Source organism: Lissotriton vulgaris, chromosome 5 (genome assembly GCF_964263255.1).
Source record: "Lissotriton vulgaris chromosome 5, aLisVul1.2, whole genome shotgun sequence".
Classification (NCBI taxonomy): Eukaryota; Metazoa; Chordata; class Amphibia; order Caudata; family Salamandridae; genus Lissotriton; species Lissotriton vulgaris.
In genome coordinates, this window is record NC_141693.1 from 688,248,611 (window position 1) to 688,262,748 (window position 14,138).

Consider the following 14,138-nt stretch of genomic DNA (forward strand, 5'->3'; position numbering starts at 1 on the left):
GACGTCAAAAAGAAACTACGAGCTGAGCAAATTGACTACGCATTACTCTATCCGGCGCGTTTGCGTGTGACGCATCAGGGCAAACAAGGCTTCTTCACTGACCCACACAAGGTCGAGGAATATTTGCGCTCACTTAGGAACTCACGCCACAATGGCACATACCGGGAAAGAGCTCGGAATGATGCAGCTTCAGCTGAAGAAGACAACAATGAGTGACTCTTGAATTGCCTGTATTGTAACGCTGGATTTGCTGGCTGTCACTACCTGTACTGACTCTAAACTACACAAAATCTGGGTCCACTACCTCCACTACATGACAAGGAGGTCTCACTGGCAGTCCGGTGGTAATATATTCCGGGGCCCGCTACCCTCCTCTGCACGGCCATAGGGATGATTAGGTTCGGAGGCTCGAGAGGAGAATGGTGGTGATGCAGCCCTCTGGTAGGACCCCCAGCGGGTATTCCCCAATACTGAACTTTTTTGCTTGGGGTATGATTGTTTTCTTGTTTGGGGATAGGGTAGGGGGGTGGGTGAGGTTTACTGGCAAGTTGGGGTTGCTTCAGTGGGAGGAGGGTGGGATTCGAAGAACTGTGAAGTTGGATAATTGTATCATGAAGTTGACTTTAGAAGAGCTCTTGAATATTACTCAGATACTGATGCAGAGAGGTGGGAGGAGGAGGACTGACCGCAAGGTGCACTTAGTACACACGAGATTGAGACTTTGCTACTGCCACAATAAAGGTGACATTTGGATGCCATACCTGCATACATTTCCTTTTCCCAAGGTAACACAGACCCCTGGTGACAACTCACTCAAGCTGATTTCCTGGATGTTTCCGTTAAACATGGCAGGCTATCATAACCATACAGACTACTCGTGGCGATCACTGACCTGAATGTTCTAACATGGAACGTGCGAGGCCTGTGAGACCCGCGGAAGCGACGCCAGGTACTGTCTTATCTGTATCGCCACTCTATTCACATAGCCTTCATTCAGGAAACACATTTCAAGCCCTTAGCTGTTCAGACTTTCGCCAACAGATGGGCATTACACACTGCCTTTTCCTCATACTCTACATTCGCTAGAGGTACAGCGATTCTTATAAAAAAAGGCACGCCATTCACCCTAGGAGGCACCAAGCTAGATACCCAAGGACGATACTGTATTATGTGGGGAAGACTGGGACACTTAGCGGTCACCATGGTGTGCTGTTACGGCCGAATTACGGATGACCCCCAGTACTTCACGGAACTATGGGCAGCTATTATTAACACGGGACCGCAACACCTACTCTGGGGAGGAGATTTCAACCTTACAATAGATCCACCCATTGACAGGTCACACCAGGCTCCCCACCACTACACCAAAGCAAGGACAACGCTGCTTGCGACGACTAGAGATCATAATTTGGTAGACGCCTGGAGACACCTTCATATTGACACACACGAAGGAGCACACTTCACTGCACAGGCACGATCCTGGGCGAGGCTCGATTACGTATTTATTTCCCCACAATTCTGCCCTGCGCTTGTAACAGCGCAACACTTACCTAGGACTTATTCTGACCACTCACCTGTAGAAATTACACTAAGGGACACAGATTTTGGCCCTCCGAGAACGGCCTTGCGTCTGCAACCAACAATGCTCCTTGATACTGCATTTCAGGAAGAATTACGTGAAGAAGCCTTAGACTTTTTTAAACGCAACAAAGACTCCGTGAAAGACGTGGAAACTATCTGGGATGCATTTAAGGTAACCCTAAAGGGCATCTGCATTGCCAAAGGGTCAGGGGTACTGAAAAGCATATTATCAAGACTTACTAGCTTGGAGGCTGAGTTAAACTCCTCGAAAGATCCCTGACTGATAGTCCCGATACCACAACTCTCTCCCAGATCTGGGAAAAACTGACTGAATACACTGACGAAGCTACTAGGGAATCCAAATTCAGAAGTAAACACTGGACAGCCCGCCGTTATAGTGAGGGCGAGAGACCTGGGAAAGCCCTTGCTGCAACGATTAAACTGACACGCCAACCTAATGTGGTATTGGAAATTGGGGGACCAGATGGGATGGTATACAGAGACACTACACAGATTCTTAACGCCTTCGTCATACACTACACTACACTGTACACAACCACTAGAACTGGACGTCTTCACCTACAGGACTATTTAGAGGACATATCCCTAGGCTGGCTGAGTGACGCGCAAAGGGCATTTCTGAGCGCACCTTTCGAACTGGACGAAGTACGTGATGCTATCATGTCTATGCGATCAGGCAAAGCCACAGGAGTGGATGGGATTCCAATAGAGTTCTACAAAACCTATATTGACTTCATGGCCTCGGTGTTGCGAGAGGTATATGAAGACGCACTAGAAGTCGGCCATCTCCCCCATCAATGTGCATTGCCCTCATTACGTCACTACTGAAACCAGGGAAGCCTGCAACCAATTGTGACTCCTACAGGCCCCTATCCCTGCTTAATTGCGACGTTAAAATACTTGCTAAATTGATTGCCACGCGCATCAATCTTTTACTCCCTACACTGATTCTGCCTGATCAATCGGGATTTGCCCCTGGCAGAGCGACTTCGCATAACCTACGCACATTCTTTTCCGTGCTTAATACAGTCCATGAAGACTTACCAATGGCTGCTATATTCCTTGACGCCACTAAGGCCTTCGATTCACTAGAGTGGGATTATGTATTTCAGGAGATGGAACGTATGGGCTTCCCAGCGATCTTTATATCTTGGATTAAAATGCTATATCAATAACCTGTGGCCAAAGTAACTATTAACGGCCGACTGTCCCCAGATATTCCCATCACTAGAGGTACGAGGCAGGGATGCCCCCTCTCGCCACTGTTGTTCGCAATTGCTACTGAGACCCTGGCGGCGAAGTTGCGACAACATCATTACGACAAGGCGTTGAGATGCAACCAGCGACAAATACTGATATCACTGTACGCAGACGATATCACATTATATGTGCGCGACCCCAGCCAGACTCTGAACCCCATTCTCAGGGAATTTATCCGCTTTGGTAGACTCTCCGGCATCCAGATCAATTGGGGCAAATCATGCATTTTCCCCCTCACAACGTACACAACGAACTTTGCGCTTGACTACCCCATATCCTGGTGTGACGGAGATTTCAAATACTTGGGAATTTGGATAGCAAAAGACAGAGATGAACTCTTACGGGCTAACTATGGCACGACTATGACCCGTATTATCGATCATATCACGAGATGGGTCACCCTACCCCTGTCTATGGCAGGCAGAGTATCGTTGATAAAATGGTGATATTGCCGCAACTACTTTTTCTGTTCTTGAGTATGCCCTTTTACCCCAGTAGGTTTTTTCCAGCAACTTAAGTCGGAGCTTATTAGACTGGTGTGGGGTGGTAAAGCGCCTCGACTCAAATAGGACACGCTCATCAGACCATACAATAGGGGTGGATTTGGAATTCCAGATTTTGAATTATACTACTATGCTGCTCAAGCCCACTATGCCTATTTTTAGGTGGAACAGCCTTGTTATATGCCCCAGGTTGCAGCGGAACACTGGCTGATCCACCCCATTCCAATAGAAGGCGCACTATATGCCCCTACCGAAGGTAGGGATAAAACGCCCACGACAGTAATGAGCACGGTCCATGCTTGGGATCAACAGGCAAATATGCTACACTCCGATATGCTAAACAAGAGGAAGAGTTCTCCCAGTGTAATTTTAGGTCCAGAGGAGGGAGAAAAGAATAAACTAAGCAAAGGGGTTACCTCTGATTAGACCTATATCACTTTTTCACAGAAATTTATCACAAATATTATAGGAAAGGATGCTATAAGTAAGAGAAAGGCCTGTAATTTCTTCAAAACAATATTTTATTATTTTTCTTTTCTGTTTTTGTTTTTCAATTTATCTGTTTATACATAAAAACAAATTATTTTGTGACACGCAAACATAATCTTAAATAACAAGCTGTCTAAATGAGATATAGATTTCATAAAGTGCAATGGAAGCAAAAGAACCCTAACAATTCATCTTATCCTATTATCATTCATTCTATCATGCATACCTCTACATTCACTACCCATTCTAAAAAGACAAATATAAACATAATGACAAAACCTCACATAAGACTAACACAAGATGTCCTAGGTAGACCTCTGTAGATGTAAAGGAGAGAAGTCCTACCACTTAGTCATTTACTGATCTTTGCATTATTTTCAAATTCATAATACATGTCCGGGTCTTTGGTGTGTACGGCCTACGTACGTTTCGGTGACAGTTTATATTTAAATCACCTTCTTCAGGGCCAGAACATAAAGAAAACAAATAGGACAAAACATAAATACACCAATGAAAAAACGGGGAGTTCTTCAATTTCTATTTATATTAACAGGACAGGTCCATGGTCTTCTACTTTGTGGACTTAGTAGAGGGCACCGTTTACCCCAGGTGCGACTACATCTGAAAAATGATATTGTCTGATTTTATCTTAAATGCCAGGAGTTAAAGGAAGGCCAAGTCGTGCACAGTTTTTGTAGCAGAATGTTTTTCAGTTAAAAGTTCTTCTAATGTTTCTGGTCGTAGTTCTAGTCCTGTTAGGAGTGGCAGGTTTAGAGTTTCTTTCTTATCCCACTTTTGGAGAACGGTTGGTAAAAATGTATCATCTCGCCATCTTTTTATTCAGAGTGCGATCTGTTACTGGGGGTTCCTTGATGTGCGCGCCGTTGCAACGTGAGCGTCTGCAACTAGAACTACGACCAGAAACATTAGAAGAACTTTTAACTGAAAAACATTCTGCTACAAAAAATGTGCACGACTTGGCCTTCCTTTAACTCCTGGCATTTAAGATAAAATCAGACAATATCATTTTTCAGATGTAGTCGTACCTGGGGTAAACGGTGCCCTCTACTAAGTCCTCAAAGTAGAAGACCATGGACCTGTCCTGTTAATATAAATAGAAATTGAAGAACTCCCCGTTTTTTAATTGGTGTATTTATGTTTTGTCCTATTTGTTTTCTTTATGTTCTGGCCCTGAAGAAGGTGATTTAAATATAAACTGTCACCGAAACGTACGTAGGCCGTACACACCAAAGACCCGGACATGTATTATAAATTTGAAAAGAATGCAAAGATCAGTAAATGACTAAGTGGTAAGACTTCTCTCCTTTACATCTACAGAGGCCTACCTAGGACATCTTGTGTTAGTCTTATGTGAGGTTTTGTCATTATGTTTACATTTGTCTTTTTAGAATGGGTAGTGAATGTAGAGGTATGCATGATAGAATGAATGATAATAGGATAAGATGAATTGTTAGGGGTGTTTTGCTTCAATTGCACTTTATGAAATCTATATCTCATTTAGACAGCTTGTTATTTAAGATTATGTTTGCGTGTCACAAAATAATTTGTATTTATGTATAAACAGATAAATTGAAAAACAAAAACAGAAAAGAAAAATAATAAAATAATGTTTTGAAGAAATTACAGGCCTTTCTCTTACTTATTGCATCCTTTCCTATAATATTTGTGGTAAATTTCTGTGAAAAAGTAATATAGCTCTAATCAGAGGTAACCCCTTTGCTTAGTTTACACTCCGATATGCTATACTCGCCTTTACTTCCCCTCGTCTACCACCCGGATATGCCATTAATACAGGAAACATTATTTCGCAAACTGCTTGAACGCATGCACATCACAACATGGGGAGATTTGTACCATGCGGGGACATTCCGCACTATCGACCATTTATATGACGGCATACAACCATCCCCCCTTGACACCTTATTGTACATTAGACTCCCCCAAGGACTGAAAGAGATTACACCGGCCTTTCCTCACGAGCCCCAAGCTGTCGCGCCACTACAACGCATTCTCCAAGATGACAAGGCCCAAAAACTAGTGTTGACAATCTATAACACTGTTCATACACTGAAGGAAACACCTCCGCTTGCGGCTAAAGCAAAATGGGAGCAGGAATTGGGGTTACACTTACAGATAGGCAATGGGAATTCTGCTCACAGCACACCGAACGCGTATCATCAAGCAGTAGATTTAGAATCATACACTACAAATTCCTACACAGATTGTACTATACGCCAGTACGAATGCACAGATTTGGTCTGCGCACCGATGACAGTTGCGACAGGTGCCGTGCCCCAAGGGCCGACTTCTTGCATTTGGCATGGGACTGCAATGATGTGCAGACCTACTGGCGTCAGGTGTTCGCAGCGATATCTAAGATGATCAATACTGAGATGGAACCCTCTCCCATCCTAGCTCTCTTGGGTTATGTGGAACTGATACAGGCTATATATCGCAAATTTGTCGCCTTAGCTTTCCTTGTGGCTAAGAGAAGAGTAGCGTGCAAATGGGGCAGGGGCAGGGCCCCTAAATTTAAGGACTGGTTGTGCGATCTTACATACTGTCAAGACCAGATTAATACATATTCTGAGCTGTTACCAATGTCCTCAAGGCCGACTGATATTTGGGCCCCATTGCACTGTTACCTCCTAGACAGAGCTGATACCTATGACACAGAGCCACCACGTTAGCCATAAACGGGAAGCACTTTTGCAATGAGACGCTGTAAGTGCCCACAAGTGACATGTCGCGAGAAATGGGAATGAGATGCCAAAGAGCATATTGCCACATCAGCGTGGCCTGATGGGTATTGATGAATTGTGTATGATGATATGTACTATTTAATTTATCTCCACGCTTCCAACCATCTACATTCTACTTGTCTAAATTGCCTTGCCGTGCCCTGGGAATGTAAGGAATGGCCATTTTGTATACATGATGTCACTGTGGATAGCTTAAGCTGTTACAAGACTGTGAGGAGGCTCAGAGATAAGCTTAACCGTTCATTGACTTATAATGGTGATATACAATTGCTTCCTTATGTGATATTTGGCTAAATGGAAATACTGTTAATTATGATGTATTGTTAATAAAACCCAAAAATAAAGTTTAAAAAAAAAAGCCTTCCAAGCTGTGTAAATATGATGCCAAGACATTTAAGAATTTTCTAAGATCCAAAAAGAAGTTGCTTAAAGACTTTGTTGCCAGTGTATAATAGGCGGAGAAAAAGAGACTCTGTATGTTGACCTCTTATAACTACCATCCGAGCCACTTTGACTATGGAGTCTGGACATTTGAACTGTGGGCACAAATGTATTATAGGTACGCTAAATGTAGGAGTAATCATAATGATATCTGTAGTCATTACTGAATCCATTTTAAGTGCACACAAGCTGTGGTACAGGGAGGGGGGTACATGGGACATCCACACCTACCACTGCTGCCTCAAAATAGGGTGAAAATGCAACACAAAAAGATGATGGACGGAATGTTGAACATTGTCAAACATTCACCCCAGTCAAAGATCTGGGTTTAATCCATCATTATTTTGCTCACCATGCCACCCCAGTTCAGACATACCCATATGCAAATCAGTCTTGACCCTGTGCCTCTTGGAAACAGTCCAGACCGAACTGCCAGTATACTAGGATCTGATATGGGTTTTGTAAAGCAAACTAGTCGCTCCCTGCATGTAGATTTGTCTGAGGGTGATTACACACTGAATGCTTATGCGAAGTTGCTGTATGAATACGTAAATACTATAGATGTGAGAGAGTGTTACATGTGTATGCAATTGCCTGCTTCGTTTGAGGAGAGTATTTGGTACCATCCCCTGCCCTTGACTTATGGTACTAGATGTATTTGCTCATACGCATGTTTTATGGAAAGGGTCACTACAAGTACTTTTTCTTGAATTATGATTTGGTACTTTCAGAGGTTCCAGTCTACAAACATCTGAACAAATATGATTATTACAAGCAGAAAGAGAGAATGGGAATATATTTTGTACCCACATTAACATTAGACTCTGTTTATGTGCATAGACACAACTTAACCTGCACATTAACAGACATAGAAAAAAATGTGTAGATCAAGTAGAGAATATACATAAAAGCCTAACCGTTACGCTTATAAGAGGGAAGGAAACTTCAAGTGGGCCAAGGAGGAGTTAGCTCACAAGGCTAAGGGAAGCTATGGTCCTATAGCTCTAGATTGGAAACAACGAGGCAAGCTTGGCATTCGACAGGTGCAAACACGTTATGATATTATCTTTGTGGAACAGAGTGTGCGTGATCACATCTTCCTAATTGATGATTCTTTGAAGAAGTTCCTATAAGAAATAGTGCAAGTAGTGCCAGGAGTATGCGTTGTGTGTGGGAAGAATACATATGTTCAGCCTCTGATCAATTGGTATGGTACTTGTTATGTGGCAGTTGTGTTTCCAAGATATACCATGTGGAGAATTTGGAGAATTTAGAGGGAAATTAGGACCATAGGGAGAAAAGTGGACTGAGTGCTGGTGAAATTGTGGGAGACATATTTGGAGCGATAATACCCAGCGTGGGTGTTTTGTTGAATGACATCAAGCTTAGAAGGTTGTCTACCATTGTGGATAAGTTGTCGGTTAACACAGCCCAATCATTGTTGCTCGTACATGGAGAGATGGTTTAGAGAAGGGTGCTGGTGATGCAGAACCCCCTTGCTTCAGATGTAGTATTGGCAAAATCGGTCAGAGTCTGTAGGATGCTGAAGGTCCAACAGTGTTGAACTTACATTCCTGATAAAAGTAAAGACCTAAGGGCATATATAAGTAACCTCGCTGAGATACACCATGAGATACATGACTTGGCAACCGAGGGAGTTTGGCCTAAGATTGGCAAAGGATTAGGAACAGTTGAAAATTGGTTTGTTACCCTAGGAAAGGGAATTTTTGGATCTATCTTGAAGGCAATATTAAGTGTTGTGATTTGTGTTATCATCTTGCCAGGCACGATAAGAGCATACAAATGGAATAAGGCAAGGCAAACTGAGGATTCCTTTAGGGAGAGAGAAAGAACGGGGCAAGCCTGCAGGACAGTTACTATGAGAATTCTAAGTGGTTGGAGGAGTTCAGACAATGAACACTAGCTACTACATCTGTTTAGATTAGTCTACTCTACAGCAAATTAAAGGGTTTTGTGATGACACAGGTCATCAGAGGGGCGGACTTATGTAGCGGAAACATGTTTCAATTGCAGGGGTGCATTATAATCACACATGTAGAGCACACCCACAAATAATCCTTTGGCATGTTAACATGAAGTGTTAGTATCTCGAAATGTAATAACATGACATGTGATGTGTATAGGCCATTGAATAGTAACATGGAAAGTGAATGTAACTAGTAGAAAATATTAACGTAAGAACTAGTGTTGTGCAACTGGCAAGCATTCATTTATTAAATGTGTTTACTAATGTGTCCTTTTACATGTAGGTAGGAATATTAACTGAGTTTGCCTTATTTCTTATACAATTTTGTTAAGCTCAAATGCCCTTTTTCTTATGTTAGCTTAATTTTGTAGGCCTTAAATGCAGTTTCACTGGAGGCTCTCGCTTTAGTTTGAATTTCATGTGTGCTGTGGATTTCATTATTTCTCACGTTTTGTGTTGCAGGTGGAAAAAGCGCCCCTGTTAGCTAGAATAATGTTTTTGTGTTATTAGTGAGGCATGGGGAGAAGGAGCTACATCATAAGTTCAAGCCAATAAGGGAAATTGTTGTGTTTCAAACCGGAGAAGACCTGGGAATCAAGGTCAACATGTTGCAGTTCAGGAACACCTCTATCTCACGAAAAATTACCTTTGAGATCGTGTTCAGAGCGGATGGCGTAACCTGCAAAGACATTTGGGAAAAATACCTGTAGTAATGTGATGTGAGAGTGGGGAAAATGCCCACTTCTTCTCTGCCTTCGGAGAGAGAGCATCTTAGAACGAGCTCTGTCTTGATAGCGTTATGCTATTGGACCCATCGATGGTGGAGATACTTCTCAGGAAGACTCCACATGCTGACACCTTTTACTCCTTTCACTGCAGATGCTGAAGGACTGGGTTATTTAGTACCCAGCGGTGCCAGGGCACAACACCTGAAACCTTCGTGGGTAACCTGCTCCGGCGTACAAGTGACAGAGACACGGGACACTTCCTTCGGCGTCAAAGATTCGAGCTTTATTTACTGCAGGGAACACAGAAGTCACGGCAAGTACAACGCATGCTACTTGTGGAGACTGCTTCAAATTGGTTCTGTGGATCGCTCCTTTTATACACAATCTACCCATAGAGTTACATTGAATACAAAAGTTTATGACCCGGTTCCCATAATTATCCCCCAGAGGGGTCGCTTTGGTCGCTTTGATACATTCAGAGTCCGAAACATAAGTGCAGAAACATTTGGCGGTTCCCAACTGAAAAACCCATCTTCCCACCATTAGCGCATTCCAATCAGTAGTAAAACAGATCGAAATAGGAACAAGGACAGGTGCAGAGGAAGAGGGAAACAGTGAGGAAATCGGAAAGGGTGTAAAAGGGGAGGTATCAGGAAACACGAGATACAGGCATCAAAGGGACGTGCCTAATGAGATGCACGGCTGAGACAATAAGTCCGTGCGGCAAGATGAGCCTCGAGCGGCGCCGTCTACCTTACAGTATCATCCCCCTCATCATAAAGACATTCACAAAAGACATGTGTCTTCCGCAAATATCTTGGGAGTCCCAGGGTCGCGAAGCGGACAACAGCCGTTCGCTGGCTACTTGAGGGCAAGAGACAAAATGGATGCCGTATCTAAGATGGAACCCGTGGGTACAGATAAAAATACCCACGTAACAGACGAACAGTTTAGGTTAGCACAGTGAAACTGCGTACACCCACTAAACTCGTCTTTTGCGGTTCATAGATACCAGACTCGACCATATTCGTGCGAGTCAAAACATCACTTACAATTGTCACGGAACCTCAGACGCTCCTTTTGCCCTCATGTAGGCAAGCACTAGTCGGAATCATACTCGATATTCATCAGACCATCTAGATGTTGCTGTAGCATAGCTCTGTCCAACCGAGTTCCATTGGTAACAGGCGGCTGTCTCATACACGTTGTAGCACAAAGGCCACATAAGGCAGGACCGCACTGCACGCAAAGGCAACACGTGAACAGGAACGCCACGACAACTCCGATAATCATCAGAATCTTCCAACCCCAAGTCGACATTAGGCCCCAAAACCACCCAAGCAGCGTCCAATCCCCTACGTCCACGTGTATGGACTCAGAGATCTTATGCAACTTAGAGATGGCTTGATAGACAGTCGGAGCGTTATCTGGAATGAAAATACAGCAGCTCGAATGGATCACTTTACATACTCCACCTCGGTCTGCTAAGATGACATCTAAAACCATACGGTTTTGTAACGTCATAAGTCTATCCGCCTGAAGTTCTGTGGTGATATTACCAAGGGCACTGGCAGTAATATTAGCTGTCGATTCTACCACTCGAGTCAACTGTCTCAGGTTCCTACTATTAACCATAGGTCCCCAAAACGGGAGGAAACCCTTGAAAAAGTCTCCTGCCTCTTGACCGGTAGTATCCTCTTCGCTAATTACGCCTCTCACAACTCTAGTCTTATGATAATCGGCATCTACAGTGAACGTCGGAGGCAACAAATTTGCAATGAAACATGAGCCCATGAAGTCAGCGGGCAACCATGCGTATGCACGATCATGGCAGATAAAGTATGTACCCTTGGCAGCCAGGAACACAGGGGACGAGACCATCGGCAGAATGTAATTTTCAGTGCAAGCACTCTCTCCAAGTCGGGCTTTCGATCTTCGGCCACGACCCATCAGACAAAAATTACCAATGTGGGGTACGACCCATATCGGAGGTGAGCTTTTAAGCTGCTTTTCACTAGTGAACACACTATACTCGCCTCTACTCAGGACCCTGTAAGCTTGTACCTCTTCTTCAGGAATAAGCGAGGGATCATAGATATCGCTATCTAAATCCTCTATTGCTATAGACAAAGGTTTTTGATACGAGGTAGGACCAGAGTAGGGGGAACGTGGTTCTCGAATGGGATGGAAACCCAGCGCACTTCGAAACATTGTTTGAAATGCTCGAGCTGACCCTTGGGAACTATACGGTAACACCAGATATGGAATTCCCTTATCCGTAGTATGTGGCATCAACCCACACACCCAACAATTAGTAGTGTTAACCACTAACTGATGCTGATGAAGGAGCTGAATAAAGGAATTATTACGGAATTCTGCACGTCTAGCCTGCTCGTGTTCGGGTAAGACATGAAAGGAATGGGGAGAAGCAACAGTATCAGGTGTAGGAGTAGGTAAAACAGGAGATAGAAAACCAGAGATCATATAATACACCCCACCCGCCAAGAATGCTGAAACAGTCAAAAATAACATAAACACTTGAAATATGAAACATTTCGTACGACTAAGTTGTTGCAGCTTGAATCTTTGTAGCTGAGCTTCTTCCAAGTCCATCAGCTTCGAAAATGCCATTTCCTACGACCGTCCGCAACGTTTCTTGACGCACTTCGTTCTGTGTAGCAATAGTCAATCCCTAGGAGTTCCCAGGAACCGACGGTCTTTAACCTAGCGTCAAGACCTACTAACCAGAAGGAAGTACGCGCGCGGCCCTACGGCCTTTATTTCACAAATATATATATATATATAAAAACAATGTCTCTCGGCTGTGGAAACAAAAGGGTATAAGGAATGAAGCTCAATATATATATATACAGGAATAATCACAATAATATGAATGTTCAAACTGATCACGGAAAACGGGATAATGCAGTTGTCAATACAGCAAAGCAAAATCTTTTATTAGTCTTTAGTGCTAGATCGCAAGAAGTATCTGGTTTTCCCAGGACGTGTCTGCTCGTCAAACAAAGGATCCGTTGAAGAGACAGCGTCCTGCTGATCAGTTGAGTGTTCTGGTCTTGAGTCTTTCGATGACAATTGTTCAACAGTGTCTTTCTGCTGCACTGAGGATTCTCCAACAAGCTGTGCGTCGCTAAAGGGTACAAACGCCGACAATCCTTCGGTTTCAGTTGACGCAATGCCTCTCCTCACCCACGGGTCTGCCGGCAACGGAATAGGGACCTTTTTGGTGTGGGTGGCATGCACCCAATTCTTTCGTCCCTCAAGACGAACAGCAGTCCTTGTGGCAAGGAGAACCTGGTAGGGACCAGTAAACCTCGGGTCCAAGTTGTTTTTGCGCGAAAAGTTCTGTGTCACCACCCAATCTCCGGGCTGGAGCTGGTGGCCTGGACCCTCCGTCTGCGTCGGCAGTGCGTCGTAAACCTGTTGATGAATTAACCTCAGTTTAGCAGTCAAGTCATGAAGATAATCAATCAACATTGGGTACTCAAGATCACAGAACACACCTGGCCTAGGAACCCCCCACACATTCGCAGGACGGCCGAACACTATTTCATAGGGACTAAGCCCTACTCGGGAGTGTACAGTCGCCCTAGTTGACAGTAATGCTAAAGGTAAAGCGTCAGGCCACGAAAGACCAGTCGTAGCCTGAATCTTTGCTAGTTTCAGTTTAAGGGTGCCGTTATACCCTTCGACCAAACCAGCTGACTGGGGATGATTGGCGCTGTGGAATTTCTGGTTAATTCCAAGGCCCTTACACACACTCTTCATCACACTTCCCACAAATTCACTTCCGTTATCTGACCACACGACTCTAGGCATTCCATACCGAGGAAAATATTCCTTCAGTAGGATTTTCGCAGTAGACAAAGCAGTATTGTCTTTGAGAGGATAAGCCTCGATCCATCGGGAGAATGCGCAAACCACAACTAAGACGTATTTCAGGTTATTGCATCGCTCCATATGGATGAAGTCCAATTGGATCACTTCAAAGGGACATGAAGGGGGAGCAAAACTGCCAGGAGGAGTTGGGGTTCCTTTTCCAGGATTGTACATCATGCACACCATACAATTCTTGACCAGACGTTCAGCACATTTCGTGATACCATCATTCTTCCACACAGGAGACAACAACTTACAAATGCCTTTCGCGCTAATATGTGCTAACCCATGCGCCATTGTCACAACGGCCAGCACATACGCATCGGGCAACAACCATCTTTTCTGATCCGACAAATCAATCCAACAACCATTCGCATCCAACTTTCCCGTACATTCTTTCCACTTCGCCCTTTCAGTCTCGGTGGCCTCATTCTGAATTTCTTTCACA